Genomic DNA, 24,260 nt, shown 5'->3' with positions numbered 1-24,260 from the left:
CAAAGTACAGCACCAGAAACGGAATCAATACCCATGGAATTTTTCCTCAACACCAGTAGTGTTGAAGGTGAAGAAATCAGTCATCTACAATTGTTCTTGAGCTGAAATGGTGAAATAAAACTTAGAATAAGGATCCATCCATTCGCTTGCAAACCTCATGATGTCATTGTTTTTCTCTGCTGAGTAGTAGTCCATTGTGTATATGTACCACATTTCGTTTATCCATTCCTCAGTTGAAGGGCATCTAGGTTGTTTCAATGTTCTGGCTATTACAAACAATGCTGATATGAACATAGCTGAACAAGTGCTCTGTGGTATGATCGAGCATTCCTTGGGTATATGCCTAAGAGTGGTATAGCTGGATCTTGGGGGAGATGGATTCCCAATTTTCTAAGAAAGTGCCATATTGATTTCCAAAGTTGTTGTACAGGCTTGCATTCCCACCAGCAGTGGAGGAGAGTTCCCCTAGCTCCACATCCTCTCCAGCATATGCTGTCTTCAGTGTTTTTGATCTTAGCCATTCTGACAGGTGTAAGGTGGTATCTCAGAGTTGTTTTGATTTGCATTTCCCTGATGATTAGGGATGTTGAGCAATTCCTTAAATGTCTTTCAGCCATTTGAGTTTCCTTTGTTGAGAATTCTCTGTTTAGTTCTATAGCCCATTTCTTAATTGGACTGTTGGGCATTTTGATGTCTAATTTCTTGAGTTCCTTATATATTCTGGATATCAGTCCTCTGTCAGACGTGGGGTTGGTGAAGACCTTTTCCCATTCTGTAGGCTGCCTCTTTGCCTTGTTGACCATCTCCTTTGCTCTACAAAAGCTTCTCAGTTTCAAGAGGTCCCATTGATTGATTGTTTCTCTCAGTGTCTGTGCTACTGGTGTTATATTTAGGAAGTGATCTCCTATACCAATGCGTTCAAGACTACTTCCTATTTTCTCTTCTAGCAGGTTCAGAGTAGCTGGATTTGTGTTGAGGTCCTTGATCCACTTGGACTTAAGTTTTGTGCATGGTGATTGATATGGATCTATTTGCAGCCTTCTATATGTTGATATCCAGTTATGCCAGCACCATTTGTTGAAGATGCTTTCTTTTTTCCATTGTGCACTTTTGGCTTCTTTGTCAAAAATGATATGTTCATAGGTGTGCGGATTAATGTCAGGGTCTTCAATTCAATTCTATTGGTCCACATGTCGGTTTTTATGCCAGTACCAAGCTGTTTTATTACTGTAGATCTATAGTAGAGCTTGAAGTCAGGGATCGTGATGCTTCCAGAGGTTGTGTTATTGTACAGAATTCTTTTGGCTATCCTGGGTTTTTTGTTTTTCCATATGAAGTTGAGTATTATTCTTTCCAGGACTGTGAAGAATTGTGTTGGTATTTTGATGGGGATTGCATTGAATCTGTAGATTGCTTTTGGTAAGATTGCCATTTTTACTATGTTAGTATCCATGAGCATGGGAGATCTTTCCATTTCCTGACATCTTCTTCAGTTTCTTTTTTCAGGGACTTAAAGTTCTTGTCATATAGGTCCTTCACTTGCTTGGTTAGTGTTACCCCAAGGATGGATTTAGAAAAAATCGTCCTGAGTGAGGTAACCCAGACTCAGAAAGACAAATATGGTATGTACTCACTCATAGGAGGATTCTAGATGTAAAACAAAGGATGACTGGACTGCTACTCACATCACCAGGGAGGCTACCTGGAAAACAGGACCCCAAGAAAGACACGGGGATCACCCAATGACGGAGAAATGGAAGAGATCTACATGAACAGCTTGGACATGAGTGGGGGTAATGAAGGGCGAGGGTCGAGGGAAAGAGAGCTTGGGGGAGTGGGAGATCCCAGCTGGATCAAGAACAGAGAGGGAGAACAAGGAATAGGAGACCATGGTAAATGAACACCACATGAGAATAGGAAGAAGCAAAGTACTAGAGAGGCCCACAGAAATCCACAAAGATACCCACACAACAGACTGCTGGCAATGGTTGAGAGACAGCCGGAACTGCTCTGGTGATGGGATGGCCAAACACCCTAATTGTGCTAGAAACCCCATCCAACGACTGAGGGATCTGGATGCTGAGATCCATGGCTAGGCCCCGGGTGGATCTCTGGGAGTCCAATTAGCGAGAATGAGGAGGTTTTATATGAGCGAGAATTGTTGAGACCAAGGTTGGATAAAGCACAGGGACAAATAGCCAAACGAATGGAAACACATGAACTATGAACCAATGGCTGAGGGGTCACGAACTGGATCAGGCCCTCTGTATGGGTGAGACAGTTGATTGGCTTGATCTGTTTGGGAGGCATCCAGGCAGTGGGACCGGGTCCTGTGCTCATTGCATGAGTTGGCTGTTTGAAACCTGGGGCCTATGCAGGATCGCTTGGCTCGGCCTTCGAGGAGGGGACTGGACTTGCCTGGACTGAGTCTACCAGGTTGATCTCAGTCCTCGGGGTAGGCTTTGCCCTGGAGGAGGTGGGAATGGGGGCTGGGCTGGGGGGAAGGTTAGGGGGGCGGGACGGGGGAGAACAAGGTAATCCGTGGCTGATATGTAGAACTGAATTGTATTGCAAAATAAAAAAAAAAAAAGAAAAGAAAAGAAAAAAAGATAAAAAAAAACAACTTAGAATAAGGAAAGGAGAACTGTAGATGCTCATGAATAATAACTTTCCTTGAACTAATTCTATCAGTTTTTAAAACAACCAATAAAGTTGGGGTATTAACATTACTTGATTTGTATTCCAACCTCATGTGATTTCCAGTTTTTAACACAGTGTTACTAGTAGGAACAGACATATAACTACATAGCATTGTATTCACAGGAAGAGAGAGGTCATTTACCTATGGAAAAAGACATGCATGATAAACCCTAAGCAAATAGGACTAATGAATGTATAAAGAACTCTGTATAATGGGAAGGTTACTTATTTGTGAGACTCAAAGCCAAATGACAATGCATATTTCTTTAATGGATTGCAAAAAGCAGGTGCTAGTACAAAAATGTAAGCCTTTGTAGTTTCTCTCAGCCTAAAATATAAGCTTTAGGTTTGCTCTCTAACTTGACAGTTTCTCTTGTTTGGAAATGCCTTTGGCCATTACATACCTTGGTTTGGAGAGAATTTATGTATCTGTCAACCACCATATGGACACATTATATTATTCTTGATAGCAGAGAAGTTAAAGCCAGTCACAAGCTAGGCAGTCCTGTAACCCTAAAGTGTGTTTAATGTCTGTTCCTAAAAGTGATGGTGATATTGATAAATACCTAGGTCAGGTGTATGTGGTGATATGTTGTGTACCCTAATAAAATTTTCCTGAAGATCAGAGAACAGAACAAGCCACTAGATTAGACATAGAGGCCAGGCAGTGACATCTTTAATCCTAGCACTTGGGAGGCAGAGATCCATCTGGATCTCTGTGAGTTCAAAGCCGCCCTGAAATACATGAGATTGACTCAGTCTAGGAAAGAAACAGAGCCAGGCAGTGGTGGCACACATCTTTAATCCCAGTAATTGGGAATCACACACCTTTAATCCCAGCACTTGAGGTCTCATGCCTTTGCTTGGGAAGCAAACATGTCTTTAATCCCAGCACTAGAAAGGTTGAGACAGGAATTGATGGCTGGGCAGAGAAAGTTATATAAGGTGTGAGGAGACAGGAACTAAAGGCTTTTTAAGGCTGAGGAGTCCTAGAGGTAAGACGTGGAAGTGGCTTGTTCCTTGGTCTCTCTGATCTTTCAGCATTTACCCCAATATCTGGCTCCAGGTTTTTATTTTATTTTATTTTATTTGTATTTATTTATTTACTTTGTTTGTTTGTTTGTTTGTTTGAGACAGAGTTTCTCTGTGTAGTTTTTGGTTCCTGTCCTGGATCTTGCTCTGTAGACCAGGCTGGCCTTGAACTCACAGAGATCTGCCTGGCTCTGCCTCCCAAGTGCTGGGATTAAAGGTGTGCAACACCACTGCCCTGCCTAGGTTTTTAATTAAAAGACCTTTTAGAATTTGTGTTACAGGTGAAGGTGGACACTAACAACTGTCCTAGAAAAGAGACATGGTGTTTTCCAAATGGGATGTCATGAATATCACCAGGCCTCACTCACTTTACTTCATTCTAAGACTCCACAGATTAAGAAACCCAACTTTTTGCCCTTTGGGTGCCCCACCTGGAGACCAAAGTAGCAATTGTGGTGAGCAGAGGAAGGAAAAGACAAAAAGCATTCACTTGAAAAACACAAAGCTAAACTTATTCAGATTTTGAAGATAGGAAATGTACTGGATAGTTATCTCAGTTTGACACAGGCTAGAATCATTTGAGAGAAGGGAACTTTAGTTGAGAAAACACATCCCAAAAGATCAGGCTGTGGGTAAGCCTATAAGACATTGTCATAATTAGTGATCGATTTAGGAGGGCCTAGACCGTTGTGTATGGGGCTACATCTGGGCAGATGGTCCTGGGTTCTATAAGAAAGCAGGCTGAGCTTTCTCTGAGAATCAAGTCAGTAAGCATCACCCCTCCATGGCCTTTACATCAGCTCCTGCTTCCAGGTTCCTTCCCTGTTTGAGTTCCTGTCCTGACTTCCTTCAATGATGAACAGTGATATGGAGGATTAAGCCAAATAAACCCTTTCCTCTCTAAATAGCTTTTGGTCATGTTGATTTATCACAGTAATAGTCACCCTGACTAAGACAGGGGATATGATCTCATTCATTGGTAGAGGATTTGCCTATCATTCAGAATGCTGTGAGATTTATCCTCAAAAGAAAAGCAAAACAACAACAAAATAATCGAACAAAAGCAAACAAAACAAAACAAAACAAAAACATAATATGAATACAGAATCCAGGGAAATTATTCCACACTGACTGCCTGTTCCGTGGCCAGAACCCTTTGCCACTGATCTCATAGTCTCTGGTTCCAAGTGAGAAAGAGAAAGGATGGAAGGAGCAAGATGGGATGTGTAATAAGGGTTTTGTGATGTAATCTTTGGTGATCTGTGTACAGCTGGAAGCAACATGTGTTCTCAGAACTTGAACTGTTCTCTAGATGTAGACACAGGGAGTTTGTGCTTATTATCTGCAGTGAGATACCCTGCTGCCGTGCCCACTGCTCTCCCTGACTGATGTGTCTAAATGTTCTTCCTCCTGCTCCTGGAGATAGCCTATTAGGATTCTCAGTGTGACTTAATTAAATAACACACTCCCCAGTATTCAAGGACAAAGTCAGAAAATACAATTTGGAATTGAAACAATTAAGTACACAGAGAACAAGTGAAATTAGGTGGAACGATCTTATGGATTCTGTTTCTATTACATTTTTCTTCAAAGAAGATATTCCTTCAGTCCCATGTCGAGGTAGAAGCAGGGGTATGGATAAGAAAGAGTTTTTCCTGCTTGATCATATGGCTTCTCCTCAAATGCTCAGAATATTTTTTTGTCTTATTCTGTACCACTCTCAGGCCTGATTTCCTTATATGTTCTTATGTGTTCGACAACAGAACCTTAAATCTTCATCCTTCTTTTAGATCCTTAAAGTTCTTTGGTTGTCATGGTGAATGTAGCAACCCTTCCCTAACTCAGAGTGAGCCCACACCTAATATCAAACACTGCAGCTAGACATCACTGGCAGGTCTCAGTTGTGACAACCATTATCAAGTCCGTTACATCTGTCTTGGGATTTCTCCCAACCTCCTGTTGTCTGCACATCCTCCTTCCTGCCCATCATACTTTACAGTCCTGTAGTCCTGTACCTTTTCCCTTGAGTAAACCTTCTTGTCTTCACATTCACCCTGTTCCATTCTACTCTGGAGGCACCCATCCTAATAAGTTTCAATCCATTTCTCTACCATCACAGACTGCTTGCAAAATCTTGACTTCAATTCTATTTAGAGATTCTTTTTTTCTGACTCTTCTTTATAGGAGGAATATTGAAGGAAAAATAGATATATCATCAACTTTGTTTTACCTTTGTAGTCTTCATAGCCATCCATAGGATTTGATAACCAGCAACATTTTCACCAGCTTGCTTCCTACATTTGGTCATTTTCTTCATATATTTGTTTCTATTTTCTTTACCATCCCTAGGGCAAACTACCTTCTTATTTTTCTGAAAAACTAAATTGTACTTGCCAAAATTCTGAATTTCTGTTTTTTGAAACTATAAAGTTTTTGTGTCTGTACCAATTCCTTCTCTCTCAGACTCTCTGTACATGTTTAGAGGGGATGTGTTCTATTAAGCACCCTATCTGCTCCTATTTTCAGCATTCCACCCATTTCCTCCAGGATACACATAACTGATGGCTTGATTTACTTTGTAAATCTCAGAAGCAACACATTCACTCTGTACACCATTATCCAGTCTACCAACCTCCCTATTTCTGGTTCACAGAGAGTTTTGCAATAAAGATCTTTAGTTTAGGGAAAAGATCCTGCATATTGTCAACTGTAAGCAAACATTTACCTCCATTTAATTACCAAACGTATTTTCACCAGGGCCCTCTAAGGTATTTAATCATCTAACTTTACTGTATAGCAGATAATTTGCATAATTGATTATCCCTATAGGCTTCCTATTTTCTCCTGAATTCTCAAGTTTTTCTTACCTATCTGTTTTTATTCTCCTTCTATAACCACTATTTCTTTGTTCCTTTTATAGAAACATTGTTTCATTCTCTCCATTATAATTTATATTACATTTTGGTCATTACCTACATCTCATTTACTTTCCTTTTGTTTTTAAGTAAAATGATGTAAGAATGGGATCTTCCTCTCCCTCATGTGACCCAGATAATGTAATGAGGGACTGTTTTTCTCTTCATTCTAAATCTTAAGTAATCCATACAGAAGAAACCATGATGCAATGATTTTTAAGATGGCAATCATCAATGAACGGCAGTAAACCAAGAAAAGCAAAAAGAACACAAGCTGTTTAAATAAAGGGTGGCCAGAGATTGCTTCCTTCCAAGGAATTTCTTGGTCACAGTTTAGGAAGAAATTTCCAGGGAGAGATTAGCAGAGCCAGCATAATGAATGCATGAAGGTGGAAAATTGGAGACATCACAGTAAGTCCAGTAAACATGTCAAGAGTGCCAGAGTGAAGAGGTGTATAGAACAATGTCTAGGAGACTTGTAAAGAGTCATCCTCTAACAAAACATTGAGAAACGGCTTCATAGTTAGGAGAGAACAGTCCAGAAGCATTAGAAGAAACAGACGAAGTTAATGCAAGGTAAGGAAGAGGCTCTGTTCTCAACTAGAAAGTTGGCCACATATGATAGAATACTGAAAAGTAGGCTGCCTTAGTAGTGGAAATGATCATCTTAGCAGTAAATATTGCTTTGATTGACTAATAAGACTTCATAGCAAGTTCCAAAAGTATCTAACTGCTTACATATTAGATTAACTATATTCTTGAGCGAAGTTCTCTCTCTCACACACACACAGGAACACACACACACACACACACACACACACACACACACACACACACACACGCATTTCACTCATATTCTGCACAGCTTGCTCCTTTACATTGCTACTGTCCTCATCTCTCACTCAGCACACACACACACACACACACACACACGCACGCACGCACGCACGCACGCACGCGCACACACACACAGCTCACACATATTCTATAGCAGCTTTCACATAACTCTACATAGCCATCTCTCTCCACACTGCCGCTGCTGTTCCCTCTGGACAATCATAAATTACATTTTCAGGGCCCTCCCCATTCTCAAAACACAGGATCAATCAGGTAGTTTCTCTTCAGCTAGTAATGTCACATTGACCCATGCATGTAGCTCTAAGTTGGTGAGGGGTCCCAGACAGCAAACAATTGGCTTTGCTTGAGTGGTCAGGGTACATGCAGAAAGAGAACTGCTTCAAGGAGCTTTATCAATGTAAATATCCTGGCCTTGATTTAGCAATAAACAACACCTGGGAACTAATCATTGCATATATTCTGGGAAGCTTAATCTGCTTTGGACTTGTTCTAAGGTCTTTGGAAAATGTATAAAAGGCGGTCTTTAGAGACTGAAAATACTGTTAATTTCCTGTGTCAGTAAAGAAGAATGTTCTGGTATTATTTCTATACATCAGAATTATACAGTTTAAAGAGAAACCCACATCTAAGTGTGTGCCTGGAGATGTAAAACACACTACCAAAGGCTGTGGAGAGCACCCCACAGTTGTTCTTATTTTGGAGGCATAGCAGTGGCACCCGAGAAAGTTACAGATAGATACAGTGAACCCACAGCTTTGCCAGTTGGGGCACCGCATCAGGGAGCTATACTTCTGGCGGGTAGACTTGTCAAATACTAGTCTCACCCACTGTATAATCCCACAGCCCTCTGCAACACACACACACACACACACACACACACACACACACACACACACACACACACACACACACGTACCACTCGTGGTTTGAAAGAAAATGACCCCCATAGGAAGTGTCACTATTAGTATTAGGAGGTGTGGCTGTGTTGGAGAAGGTATGGCCTTGTTGGAAGACGTCTGTCACTCTGGTGGTGGGCTTTGAGGTCTCCTTTGCTCAAGCTCTGCTCAGTGTGATACACAGTTGAATCAGTTGCCTGTGGATTAAGATGTAGAACTCTCAGCTCCTTCTCCAGCACTGTCTGCCTGCATTCCCCTTGCCACGATGACAATGAACTAAACCTCTGAAACCATACAATTAATGTGTTTCTTTATAAGAGTAGCCAAAGCCATGGAGTCTCTTCACAGCAAGAGAAATCCTAACTGAGACATAAGTTGGTACCAGGAACTGGGGTATTGCTGTGATAGGTCTGACCATGTTTCCATGTTTTTGTTTGCAGGAACATGGATTTGGGTACTATAGAGTAAGAAAAACAGTTGAAGGCTTTAAGTGGAGCTTCATGGGCCATCCTAAGTAGGAACATGAAAGACAGTAGTGCTGAGTGTGATTTGAATTGTGGGGACCTGGCTCAAGAGGTTTCAGAAGAGAATAATTTTAGTATGTTGCCCAGAAAGGGAAAGGAGAGTATGGGGTGTAAACTTTACCAGTAGCTATACTGCTTTACATTCCCACCAGGTGTGTAGGAGGAGTCCCTTTCTCCACGTTCTTGCTGACACTTATCTTTTGTCTATTTGATAATAGTTGTTATCACAGGTGTGAGGCTATATTTTGTTGGGATTTTGATTTTCAGTACCTTGAGTTGGAGTGATGACAGTTTTTCATTTTTGTCAGCCATGCCTGCTAATTATTCTCTATATTCTGTTACAGAAATACACACTAAAATCTTTATCCATTTCTAAAATTCACCTATTATGTGTCTCGATTCCTTTCTACCATATAGTAATAATGAATTCCTTATATGTTTTAGAAATCAAGCATTTCTAATGTAAGTAGTCTGCAAATATTTCTGACATTCTGTAGATTAGTATCTTACTCTGATGACCTATTATTGGGTATATTTATCACTTCAGTTCTGTCAAGGTTCCTTTAAATACTTAGGTGCTACAATACAGTACATATAACATATACATGCATGCATGTATTTAAGACTGTTTAAAAATCCCTGATAGACATTTTCATCATTACTTAATGATCTTCTTTTTCTCTTCTTGTATATTTTAGGCTGAAGCTTATTTGTCTGATATAATGCTACCTCTAATCCATTTTGGTTCTCTCTGCATGAAGTATATTTATTTCTCTTTACTAATTCTTGTGTTTTAAAAACTGATGGAAGTCTCTTGCATGGAGCAGAGAATTTACTTTTTAAATTTATGGTACTTGTCTTGATTTTTTTAAAATAATATTTTCATTAGTTCTTTAAAAATTTTGATCATATTCAACACATCCCCCAACAGTTCTGAGGTCCACTCATTTTCCCTATCCATCTAAATTTATGTCCTTTGTTTATCCCATCAGGGCCAGTTTGTGGTGCTCAAATATTTTTGGATATGTGGCCTGCCACTAGAACATGGTCTACTTATCAAGGGCTAAACTCTAGGGGAAAAACTGACCCCTTTTCTCCCAAGAGCTAACAATTACCAATAACTTCTCAGCAAGGGTTGGAGCTTCATGCACAGCTAGGCTTTCCATGATGGATATGACCCGGCTTGACATTGACAGGTCTTGTGCATGCTGTCAAAACTTCTATGAGTTTATGTACAAGTGCCCTGGTACTGCCCAAAGACATTATTTTCTTGTTGTTATCTACTGCCTCTGGCGCTTATACTCTTTCCAACACCTCTTCTGTAATGATCCCGAGTCCTTGAAAAAAGTGGGTGGGGTGCATGTATTCCATTTAAGGCTGAACCATCTGCAGGCTCTTATTCTCCTCACCTTGGACAGTTGTGGATTTCTGTGTTGATAATGAACTTCTGCAAATAGAAGCTTCTCTGGTGAGGGCTGAGAGATACTTTAATCTATGGTATTGATAAGCCATTAGGACTTGGTTTAATACTGGCTCTGTATGTTTCTGTAGCAAAATAATAGTAGTAGACTCCACCTAGGGCCTAGAACTTATCCAGCCATAGGTTTTGTGCCACATTTCTTTGGAGTGAGACATAAATCCAATCAGAAAGTAATTATTGTGCCTGTGTGCATGTCTTACCAGACTAGTCATTACACTCACTCCCAAAGTTCACAGCTGGAAAATACTTGTGCAGGAGTGCTTGCTGCTTCAGTCTCTGTGAGCTCATATGAGCTCTATTTATGCTGATTTGGAAGACCTCGCTTTCTTGGTGTCCTCCATCCCATCTGGCTTTTACACTTTCTGCCTCTTCTTCCACGGGATTCTCTGAGCTCTGAGAGGAGGGAGTTGATAGAGAAATCCCAGTGAGGGCTGCGTAGTCCAAGGTTGACTTTTGAGATTATAATATAATTACATTATTTCTTCCTTCCCTTTTACCTTATGATAAGTTCATTATCAACACAGAAAGACAGAGACTATTACATATGCCTCTCCATGCTTTCATTCAAGTTCTTTTTTCAATTATTATTTAATATACATTCAATCAATTAATAATACATTATTATTCAAAATTGTTGCATGTGTATAAGTGTATACATATATATTCCTGACTATAGTGTGTTTAGATGATATGATATTATTTGTATGCATGTTTTCAGAGCTAGTAAAGGCACTGGACAGTCAATTGGTGTGCTCCTTCCCAGGAGAGCCCACCTCTCCCATTCCCAGCTTTTCTCAATTATCTATAGATTTTTTTGTGTGTAGGGTTAAGACATCATGGGATTTTCCTCATGTGCCTTGGCTAGACCATTATTAGTGAAGTCATGGTGATTGGAGGAGAATCTACAACCACTAATTCATTAAACCAGTATAATCCCTAATAATAACTTACAAATATTTGTCTTTATACACAAAGATAATTGAAGTCTTAACCTCTCATCAAGGAACCTTCTCTTGGCAACAGACAGAGACTATTACATAAAACCACTACCAATCAGATGAAGCGTAGTGGAGCCCAATCCCAATGACTACATCCACAAAATACTCCCACATCTGAGGGTCAGGAGACATTGCAGAAAACGGTCAGAAAGTTTGGTAAGAGCCAGCAGATCAGAGATTTTGCTGTATTACTGTCTCCTAGAAATAGGAGAAACTACAGTCATAAAAAAAATCCTACACACATGACCACCCAAATATGAGCTGAGCAATGACAGCGGCATATGGCTTTTCTGAAGGGTCTTTGGTGTTATTACTTTTTGAGTAATTATTCGTAAGTGAGGTAGCTTGGTAATTATTTCTTGTTTTTTGTTTGTTGTTGTTCGGTTGTTTTGGTTTGGTTTTGATCCTTTGTTTCTATCTTCTATTACCATCTTCACTTGGAAATTTTTTAGTTTTCTGTACAGCTGGCTCGGATTCCTCTCTTTTACCCTGCCATCAAGATGGCTGAGTAGGCAATGGATCTCGCTAAGGCTGACAGTCTGATCTTGATCCCAGGCTTACATGTGTTGGAAGGAGAAAATTATGCCCACTAGTACACCCTGACTTGCACATGTGAGCTATGACATGCTGTTTGTGTCTAATATAAGCTTTACTTCCTAGCTTCTATGAGCTTACATCAAATGTCATATAGTCAGAATAGGATATTTTAAGCTTATAACAATTGAACTTTAATCATATATAGAAGTAAACTTATTCCTTTCCACCATAGTTTTGTATTTGATGTTATAATTTATAAAGTTCACATTACAAATCCATTAATGCTATCATATCTATAATTATTTTATTATTTAAAAATTTCAAACTTACAGAGATTTATTTTTTAATGACATCTACATATCTGTCTTTTTGTGTACATATGTGCAGGTGAGTTCAGTTGCCTTCAAAGGCCAGAGGTGTCAGAATTCTCATGGAGTTCGAATCACAAGCAGTTGTTAGTTACCCAATGTAGGTGCTATGAACTAAACGTGATCCTCTGCAAGAGTTGCATGTGCTCTTAGCCACTCAGCAACCACTCCAGATTCAATTTTACTTTTATATATGAAATAAATGATTGATTGCAGTCTATCATGGCAGTTTTAGATTTCTTTAAATATGTATGAATAGTTCTATGCATACATATATTTTATGTTGATTGAAGTCTTTTATTTCATCATGAAGAACTTTTTTAGAGTTTTCTGTAAAGTAGGGCTAATGATGGATATATAAGTTTTCATTTGTTTGCAAAACTTTTTATTTTTCCTTCATTTCTAATGGGCAGGTTTCCAATAATGATTTCTTTGTTTCAGGTTTGTGGATATTTCTTCTTTCTCTCTCCTGGCTTCTAAGTTTTCTTCTGAGAAAACTGATGGTAGTTTTATGGAGATTTTTCTACAGTGTGAAAACCCTTTTATTTCAAGATTCACTTTTTCTTTAATTTTCATCAGTGTGATCATGTTATATTTTGGTGAAGATTTCTTTGAACTGTCTAGCTTTGTGTAGTTGGGTGTTCACATATATCCTCAGAAACTGGTTTATCTCAGTCATTAGTTTCTTGAGTGTTCAGATTCTTTCTCACACATTTCTCACATATGTTGGCTATGAATTAATTTTTACTTTAGTTTTATTTTAATTTGCGTGGATATTTTGCTTGCATGTGTGTCTTTAAACTAATTTAATGCCTAGTACCAGTGGGAGCCAGAGAGGGTGTCCAATCCCCTGGAACTGGAGTTATAGATAGTTGTGAGTTTCTACATAGGTTCTGAAAATCGAACCCACTTCCTGTGGAAAAGCAGCCAGTGCTCTTAACCACTGAATCATATTTCCAGCCTCTGAATTAAGATTCCTGTACATTTTATATGCTTTATTTATTTCATTTTATTCTTGATCTCTTGTGACTCTATTTCAAGTAATCTAAGTCACAGTCTCTCTCTGTTGATTTTAATTATTATGTTTCTTATTTCATTTATTATACTTTTGACTATTAGGTTTATTTTGTCAATATATTTGTATATATGGAAAAAAGTCAAGTACCCCTTATTGATCTCATCTTCTCTAAATAGCCCTTGGTGACCTTAAAATATCTTTTTACCCATCCCTCTACTTCCTAAGTGCTAATATTACCCGTGCACAACACCTCTTCTGCCATTAACAATTCCCATGATTTATATTTGTCTATTGACATTCTTTGCTCATATATCATTTTGTGTGATATTACTATTATTTATTTTTTCACTCTTGCCTCTTCATGGTCACAAGCTTTATTAATGAACTTTAATTTTTTTAAGCAAGCTTTAATTTCCACTTATTTAGGGGTACTTATTACAATGCCATTGTGTTTCACTTTGTGATATCACATTCCTGTGTATGTATGTATGTATGTACATGCTCATTCCATTCAAAAACAATAGAGAAAACACTTACCTTTATAGTATAATCTCTAAAACTTCCCTGTTCAAATTTCCAAGGGATTAATAAAGGCAAGTGTCAGTCTTTTTTTTAACTTGAAATTATTATTAATACAAATTATATAGAAAGTTTTAATTTTTATTTTAAAACCTCTATGCTTTTAAGGAGATAGACCATAAACTTATATTCTTTATTTTATATAAGTTTTGAGAATTTTATATATGAATATTATATTTGCATCGTTTCTATGTCTTCTTCTATCTCTACCAATTCTTCCTTGCCTCATCTTAAATTCATGTCTTCTTATTTAATTATTGTTGCATATATATTTATATAAGTATATAAATAAATATACACATATATCTAATATATGTAGATCTATGTGTGTAGGTATATTACAAACACAACATGCTGAGTGGTGTTGCTTGTATATATGTGTATTTAGTGTTGGTCACTTAGTATTGAATTACCAATCAAGGAGCTCATGCTTGGGGAAGACTGATTTTTCCTCTCTCACAGCCATTAATTGCTTGCAGCCCATCATCTGGGGTAAGGGCCTTGGAGTATTTCCTCCATCTGCATTGTCAGTACCCCCTATACATCTGAGGATCAGGACACCTTGCAGAAAAGATGGCAGAATGATTGTAAGAGTCAGAGGACCAGGTTGTAACTGGAAGTTTTCCTGTGTCCTGGGTATATGGCTCAATGTCCCATGTTGGGCACTAAATATATTTGAAAGTTTTTCTGTGTCCCAGCCAGCCATTGGTCAGGACAAATCTCTCCCACTCGTGTCCCCCAAGTAAACACACAGAGGCTTATGTTAATTATAATTGCTTGACCATTAGCTCAGGCTTATTACTGACTAGCTCTTACACTTAAATTAACCCATAATTCTTATCTATGTTTAGCCACATGGCTTGGTACCATTTCTCAGTTCTGCCTTGTCATCTTGCTTCCTCTGTGTCTGGCTGGTGACTCCTGACTCTGTCTTTTCTCTTTCTAGAATTCTCTTTGTCTGCTCACTCCACCTATATTTCCTACCTGGCTACTGAACAAGCAGCATTTTATTTATCAACCAATCAGAGCAACACATATTCACAGCACTTCCCCTTTTCTGTCTAATATAAAAGGAAGGTTTTAACTTTAACATAGTAAAATTACATATAATAGAACAGTTATCAAACAAGAATTACAGTTATAATATCTGGTCTATTTGTATTTGGCAAAATTAAATAAAATATTCTATCTATCCTATATTTGTGAGTCTAAAGTTTCAAATATAATTTATCTTTTATCATATCCAAGGAAAATTATAATTACAAATATCTAGTCTTCAACTACATCAAAGACCTCAGAAGGATATAATATTACCTAAGTAAACAGGAAGAGTATTGTAAGCAAATTCCAAAAATCTAGAATGACAGAGACAGCTTGCTGCCTGGGCAGTCACCCAAATTTCCTCTGTACCATTGGGCATCCATCTTCAGCCTATGGCCTAGAGTTTTCTGTGTGTGTGTCCTATAGAATATCTGACAGTCTCCTCTATGAAGCAGGAACCTGAAGAATCATCTTGCCTTGCAAAGTTCAGTGGTCACCTTTCTATGGGTCCTGCATGTTCATTTAATGCAACATACTGTCAAGCAGTTGAAACAAGGGCACTTTTTTGCCCAGTGGCTAATTCTTGCCACAAAGAAAGCAAACTCCATAATGAGCTTCTTCAATGCCCATTATTGTCTCTAAAGTAGATTGGTGCTAACAGGAGCATACATGTCTCAATGTCCAGAAAGTCAAAGTTCTTAAAACATTTTAAATGCCATATTCTATAGGTCTTTGAAGTGTTTGAAGATTACCTATCTAATTGAAATATATCTATGTATAACTAGAGAACTTATCTAACATGACTATAAGTTTGACTATCATAGAAGATTAATTATTAATCTGCATTTCTTAACTACCCATTACAATTTAAATGAGTTATATAAACATAGTACCTTAAACGAGAGTATATATATATGTATACATATATATGTATATATATAAACAAAATTAACTTTAAATTTGTAATAAACTAAAATGTATAGCATGTAAAACATTTTAAACAAGTTGCTGCTCTTTAAAAGTAGATTCAATAATCTACCCTTTCATCCTATCATATCCATGTCCTACATTTCTATATCATATCCCCCTTTCTTTTAGAAGGAGAGTGACTATGACCAATAACAAATTGCAACCAACAATCTAAACAAAGACAAACATCCAAAATCTATTTTGGGGAACATGGGCATAGTTTTCTAGGCTACTTCCTGCTGATAGTGGGTACTGGTAGTCTTATGGGGATCCTGAGAAAATTCAAGATAATGGTCAAGTCTAGGAAGAACGACTATAACCTTTGCTGATGGATACTATCTGTTAAGGTTCAGGAGGTCTGGATTGATCAAATCTGATCCATCTTAACCTGGAACAAATCCACAGACTCTTGCTTCCTGTGGAAAAAAAAGCAGAGACTCCTTTCCAAAGCAACATATCCTTGGATCCAAATTTTGAATTCAAGATACCTTTAAACTATACGTATTGGTTTAACTGAGGAGTCTTTACAATCAAATGTCTTTCTGCAGTTAAACATCCCAAAGACAACACAATCTAGATTCTCTGTGTAATATCTATCTTTACATGGCTTATTTTTATATTACCTTTACTTTCTCTTTAAAGACTTAATTTTTTTAACTATTTCTTTATATAATTGTCTATATTCATTTTCTTCTCTCTTCTAAGCCTATGTACATTAAAAAATAATATCACCAAGACTTCTTTTTTTAATGATTGATTTATTTATTATGTATACAGTGTTTTGCCTACAAGCATTCCTGCATGCCAGAAGAGGGCACCAGATCTCATTATAGGTGGTTGTGAGCCACCATATGGTTGCTGGGAATTGAACTCATGACCTCTGGAAGAGCAGATGGTGTTCTTAACCTCTGAGTCATCTCTCCAGTCCGTTTACGTACATTTTTTACACACACTGTAAACCATTTAAGTTCTTTTTCCATCTGAATCTGCCTTATTGTGAATCTATTGCTTTAAACTGCAATGGCTAGTACTGAAGCTGAAGCCTTGGCTGCTGACTCCACCCACGTCAGCTTCCCCATATGGTGGTGATACATTCACTGACAGCTCTGGGAGCCACACATACCACCAACTCTTGGAAGCAGTGTGTAGCTAAGAAACCTCCTTTTTTTTCTGTCTGTACTAGCAAAGGCTAAATCCACCACACATCACACTGTGTAGCTTGGAGATGCCTCTGTGTACTGTGGTAGGAATCTGAAGCCATGCCACTTAGCTTATGGCAACTGGTGGCCAGCTCCATCTCACAGGCAGATGTCAAGAGATGAGTTCCTGCTGCTGCTGGCATGAGACTGTGAGACTAGGAAGCCCAGTGTGGCTCCATTTCTGTGCATTTGGAATCTTTAAACTTTCTTAGGTTTATATGGCTCAATGCCCAATGGTGAGTGCCAAATATAACTGGAAGTTTTCTTTGGTCTGTCAGGACCCTACAGTCCCATGGCATGCTTATAAAATAATCATACAGAAGCTTAATATTATTTATAACTGCTTGACCATTAGCTCAGGCTTATTACTGACTAGGTTTTACATCTAAATTAATACATACTTCTTATTTATCTTTAGCCACATGGCTTGATACCTTTTCTCAGTTCTGCCTTGTCATCCTGCTTCCTCCGTGTCTGGCTGATGATTCCTAACTCAGTCTTCCTGTTCCCAGAATTCTCCTCATCTGCTTATCCTGTCTATACTTCCTGGCCAATCAGCATTTCATTTATCAACCAATCAGAGAAACACACATTCACAGCATACAGAACGACATTCCACAGCACCAGGGCATCTACTGAGAGACAATGTTTTCTATGTAATGACAAGAAAGCTACATGCATAAAATCTCAGCTGTATGTTTGCCTCAACTTCCTGTTTTACAAGTGTGGTATTCTCAGAGTGTTACCTCCTGAAGATAACAGTGTGGAAACTTTGGGTACAAATGACAGTGGAGGATGATGACACACACTGCCTACATCACATGATAGTTGCTCACACTGAACAGTGATATTGGCACTGAATACTTAAGCAATATGTTAACTAACTCCTCCAAAACTTGTATTGCCAGTTCAAGCATGAGAAAACAAATCAGAGACATACATGTGGAAGGAAATTCTGTTTGGTTCTCCTTGAGACTGTCAAGTTTATCGCACATAAGAAGAACTATAAAAGAGTCATAATCAAGAGAATAATGAGATATGACGATGAAAGGTGATGTGGTGTCCTGAAGAGATCCTGACTCTAGTGTGGGATGTCATTAGATAAAAATGGAGGACGCTGGAATAAAATACAGACTTTAGGAATGCTTTTAAAAAATGGCTCAAAAGACATGAAGTATAATATTAGCATAAAGGAAAATAATAAAAAACATGGAAAGAAGACTACACAAGAACTCTTTGTTCTTTTTGCAGTTTTTTTTTTTTTTTTTTTTTTTTTTTTTCGAGACAGGGTTTCTCTGTGTAGCTTTGCGCCTTTCCTGGAACTCACTTTGGAGACCAGGCTGGCCTCGAACTCACAGAGATCCGCCTGGCTCTGCCTCCCGAGTGCTGGGATTAAAGGCGTGCGCCACCACCACCCGGCTTTTTGCAGTTTTGCTGTAAGTGTAAGTATAGTCTCCACAACTGTAAGGGGGGTGGTAAATAGAAAATGCCAGGACTGACTGTAATTTTGACATATAAGAGATTGAAGAAGAGTAATTTTAACCAATAAAATAGCATATCTTGACTTTGCAAAATTGGCTGTTAGAAATTTGGAGCTTTTGTGATACTCAGTTGAGCTGATACTAGGTTTTAAATGTAGATTCAAATTCTACATTCCAGTTATTTGCCATTTGTTGAGGATTTCATTTTTATAGGAAAAGTGGAGGCATAAATTTTTACACTGGGTTTTGCCCTTTTAAAGACTCTAGAGTATTTACCTTGAAAATACAAAAATAATGTGTTCATGTGCCAAGATTGGAGAATAACCCAGTCTAAAGAAACAGATTAATAAACATAAAATGATGGTAGTCAATGTGATGGATGCTATGAAAGAAGAAGAGAAGAAGTGTGGCAGTGTTTTGGGTTCCATGAGAATATACACAGAATCCCCCAGGATCCCATTCTAGTTTGATGAAGTTTTGATGTCAGTATAATGTAAAACCGTGAGGATGAAAATCACAGGTCTTCCCACATCTTCCTTTGTTATGTCACAATCCAACATTCTGTTAAACAAATACAAACACTTTTATTGTGAGAACTATAAAAGAGAAGTGTAGTGATACTATGTTTCCATAATTTAACCAGGACTCCCATTGGAATAATTAGAAAAATGGATCTACTACTTTATATTTGGAACTTTTCAAGAGAAGAGGCTCACAACATCTCGGTAGTCTATTGGACTGCCAAAACAGCCCAAGTATTTAATATTTTTTTAAAATAAGATTTAATTTTGTTTTTAGGCATTTTTAGTTTCAACCCATCTTTGCTTCTTCCAACCTTAAAATAGAGATCATTAATAAAATCACATATGTAATTTAAAATTTTAATTTTACTTTGTAGTTACACATGGCAGTCAATTATTAAATGTCAATAAAGACATCCTATACATACTTAAATGTAACACAACATTTATAATTATCATCTTAGAGCCTTATTGTTAAATATTACATCTAAATATCTTTAAATGGTGTTTTGGTTAATACCACAAGCTCACAAAAGTATTTTAAGAGTTTCCAGTTAATGTGAAACATGAACTTTTTCAGGAAAAGGGTTTTTAAGTGGTACTGTGCAGAATATTTTAGTGAACATAGTTTGAGGTACATACCACAAAGATACTGCATATCCATATTCATTGTGACCCTACTTGTTACAGTAAGATAAAGGAGATGTCTATCAGTCAATCAAAGGAGATAAAGAAAATACATATACATTTTATAGATATATACCATGAAGTTTTATTCAGATATTTGGAAAAATCAAATGTCACTCTTGGGGATAGAGATAGGCTGGGATGTGTTAAGTACATATGTCAGACTCAAACAAGTATCATATTTTCCATACAAAGTTTCTCTCTCTATCCCACCTACACACAATAATAGAAATGGAGGGGATCTGTGCCAAGGGAAGAAGGAGTCTAAAAGGAGCCAAAGGAGGAGAATAGGGAACTACAAAAATTATGAAAAAGACAGATACTGAATTTTTTCATGTTCAGAGCACACATACACAAATATACATATATGTACATATGAAAGAAAAGGGAAATTTACTGTGGGAAGGAAATGGACTACCAGAAAGGTGGAAGAGTAAAAAGTGGGTAATGTAAGATAAATATGAATGCAGTACATGGTTAATATGTTTTTCTATTTGAACTAAACAAAAAATAAAGTTATAATAGGAAGCAAGTGTAACATATATCATAACCTTTATTTATACTAAAACTTCCTTGAAGAGCTGGGTGGTGGTGGTGCACGCCTGTAATTCCAGCACTCAGGAGGCAGAGCCAGGCAGTTCTCTGTGAGTTCGAGGTCAGTCTGGTCTACAGAGTGAGATCCAGGACAGGCACCAAAAAAACAACACAGTGAAACCCTGTCTCAAACAAACAAACAAACAAACAAACAAAAAACTTCCTTGAAGAAAGTTCAGACATGTAAAGCACATGAGAAAACCTTGTTTTCAGTTATCTGGTATAGAAATATATATTTGTGTTGATATGTATCCACTATTATAAAAGGATAAATAAAGAGATACTTGTTAGATGCAACTATATGTTTTGATTGTTGAGCTTTTCACAGAAAGAATGAATGCAGTAATGAATAATGTTGAAATTTCATGAATGTTTAATGAAACACAGATGAAAATAGTAATAAGAAAGGAAGTGTGAAAGTCTTCACGTTTGCATTCACAGATATTTGAAGGTAATTTTTGTATCCAATGTCTCTGCTTGTGGATGATAGAGTGGTTCAGTGGTTAGGAACATATACTGCTCTTGTAATTCCCAGAATCCATATAGCAGCCTTTACTGCCTGTCTCTAGAGTCTCTGCAGGCAAACAGTGTACATATACTCAAACTGATACACATACATCCATATAAATTTTTAAAAATTCACAGTTTTTAAAAACATATTCATCAAGATTAAAAATATTTTTTGCATATTCCAAATGAAATACATACATCTGGAGATTAAAAAGTAACATCCACGAATGAGACAAAACCTGATACACTTGTCTGTATGGACCTGGGTTTTTGTAAGTCAAAGTGGTCGTTTCCAGTTCCATCTATATATCTGTGAATTTCCTAATTTCATTTTTCTTAATTTCTGAATAATATTGTACTGAGTAAATGAACAAAATTTTCATTATCCATTTTTCTGTTAATGGATATCTAGGCTGCCTCTACTTCCAGGCTATTGTGAATAGAGCATGAAAGAAACAGACTCTCTGTAGTAGAACAAAGAGTCCTGTGTGTATATACGACCAAGGTAGTTATAACTGTATTGTGCCACAGATCTAATAAGAGCTCTTAAAGGAACCTCCACACTGATTCTTTTAGTGGCTGTGGCCATTGGCACACCCACCAGCCATGTATAACTGCTCCCTGCCCAACATCCATGTCACCATTTGTTCTGTTTTTTGTTTGTTTGTTTTAATCTTAGCAATTCTGAGTGGAATAGGATGATATTTCAAAGTTGTTTTAATTTATGTTTCCCTTATGGCTAAGGGAAATGCATTTCATTGTCACAACTGGAGATCATAGGACTACTTGTGAGAGTTGATTCTCTCCTTTTCACTGTGTGAGCTCTTAGGATTGAATTCTGTCTTAGTGGCAAGGACCTTTAAATGATAAGCCATCTCATCAACCAGAATGTAACAAGTCTCACTTTGAATAAATCAATTTGTTCATTACACCAAACTCTATGCGTTGTATTAGGAAGCATGTCCTCTTACTCTGTTGTCTTCTTTCCTAATATTTTTGCTGATTGCAGTTTTTTTTAAATCCATTTTTGTGTTTTGGTGTCACATTACAAAGTCATTTCCCAAGAAATTATCACAAATATTTTACTTTTGTTTTGCTGTCATATCATAGTTTCTGGTCTTATGGTTGCTGTTTTGTTTTGGTTTGAGACAGGGTCGCACTATGCAGCCCTGGCTGGCTGAGACTTACCATACAGAAAAGGCTGGCCTCAATCTCACAGAGATCCACCTGCCTCCCAAGTACTGTGACTCAGGGTTGATGCCAACATTCCAGTTATTAAATATACATATATACAAATATGTACACACACATGCATATAGAAACAGAGTTCTAATTTCATTCTGGTCATATGTGGTTTCCCAACACCATTTTATTGAAAACACTATTAATTTTGTGTTCTCAAACCTCACATCTGTGGAGAACAAAATGGGCTTTTATTTCTTTTCCTTTTTTCTGAATGTCTATGTTTATTCCAGAACCATTTTGTTTTGCTCATTATAGTTTTGTAGCATATGCTGAAAGCAGACTGTATGGTGCTTCCCGCACATTCTTCTTGTTTTAGACTACTTTCAATGCTTGTAGCTTTGGGGATTCTATGTACAATTTATAAGGTTTATTTCTGAGGAACATTAGTAACATTTTATATGGTTTGCATTTCACCTATATATTTTTGTATCTTTGGATAGTATAAGCTATTTAACAATATTAGTAAGTTGAATCAATGAACATGAAGTAACTTTCCATTTACTTGTCTTCTCATTAATTTCATTCATCAGTATTTTAAGGTCTTCATTTAAAAAAATGCATTGTTATCTTGTTTGATTTCATCCCCAAATATTTAATTATTTATGATGCTATCCTATATGCCACTTCTACATTTAATTAGTTACCAGAGACTTTTTGGATAATGTTTAAATAAAATTATTTTTATACCACGTATTTTGTGTTTTTGAGTGTAGAGGTGACCATTACTTGATAATCCGTGCAATGCCAACTGCATGGTGTTTAGGAAACACTCATATTATCAAAGCCAGAGTGATCAGGTATGTTCCGGGATTTAGAGGGTACAAAAAATATCTTTTGAGCCTAAAGCATTGCTCATAAAATTACTGCATAAGATACCCTACTGATGGATTTATTAATTTTCTGTTATACTTTCTGGTATTATTGTTCCTTTTTTTGTTTGATGGTTTGTTTGTTGGAGACAGGTTCTGAATATGCATCCCTGGTATGGATGGAACTTTTTATGTTGATGAGGATAGCCTCAAACTCAACAGAGATCCACCAAGCTAATGACAATTTATTATCATCTATTTGTCTACACACTGTCATTCCTTAGCTATCTATCTATTTGTTTGTTTGTCTGTCTATCATCTATCATCTCTGGTCTTGTTACCTCCTACATATAATCTATCTAAATAGATGTAATCTATCTCTATACATCTAAATATCATCTATTATCTGTCAATCTACTTAATTATCTGGAGCCAAAAAACCTAGTCTAATTCTGGTAAAAATATGCAAATATATACATATTGAATCAGAATTAGTCATTTTTATTCTGCCAAACTCAATTTTTTTCTGCTACTGAGAGTTTTAAATTGAATCTTGATTTCTCTCAGACTCTTTAAAAGATTATTCTGAACCATATAAAGTACCTCTAATTAATAAGGTAGAACTAATCAGACTGGCCTTGTAATATGTAATCTATTTCCAAGTCTACTTACTTTATAGGAGCTATCCCTGTTAGGAAGGATAAATATCCTTTACTCTCTTTTTCTTTCATTTTTTTTTCCTTTTGGTCCCTAGGATTGAATTGGATAAATAACCAGAAGGAAGAAATTGATGTTTAAAATGATTTTGATTTTCTGTCCCCTAATAGTTTATCTTATGAAGCAGTGAAATGCCAATGGTTTCTTTAGAAATGAATAACAACTGTAGGTAAGGCAACTGTTGTGTATGTTAACACATTATCCAAAGATGTAGGACTGCAAATCTAGAACTATCATAAGGGTTAGATCCCAAACGATGTAAAATATGATGGACAGAGTGTAGAACTAAGCTTCTTGTGCTTTCTAAACCTGTGTGTTTGCATTAAATATCCCATAACATGATGTACTAAGGATAGGTAAGTGCTTTTAAAAGCTTAACAAATTGATTCTGTCACTCACTCCTAAAACAACCACAAGGGCACATCCATTGTATTTTGTGGTATTTTCAATGGCACCTCAGAAACATTTTTCTTTTATCCTGTGAAACAATGGAGCTTGGGTTTCTTTTTTTCCTTAAACAATACACTCGAAAATTAACATTACTATTACTTAGATAAGTGGATACTAACATAATATCTCCTC

Source organism: Peromyscus californicus, unplaced genomic scaffold, assembly GCF_007827085.1.
Source record: "Peromyscus californicus insignis strain IS unplaced genomic scaffold, ASM782708v3 Scaffold_21__1_contigs__length_65335640, whole genome shotgun sequence".
NCBI classification, from domain to species: Eukaryota; Metazoa; Chordata; class Mammalia; order Rodentia; family Cricetidae; genus Peromyscus; species Peromyscus californicus.
This window is presented reverse-complemented; position numbering follows the sequence as displayed.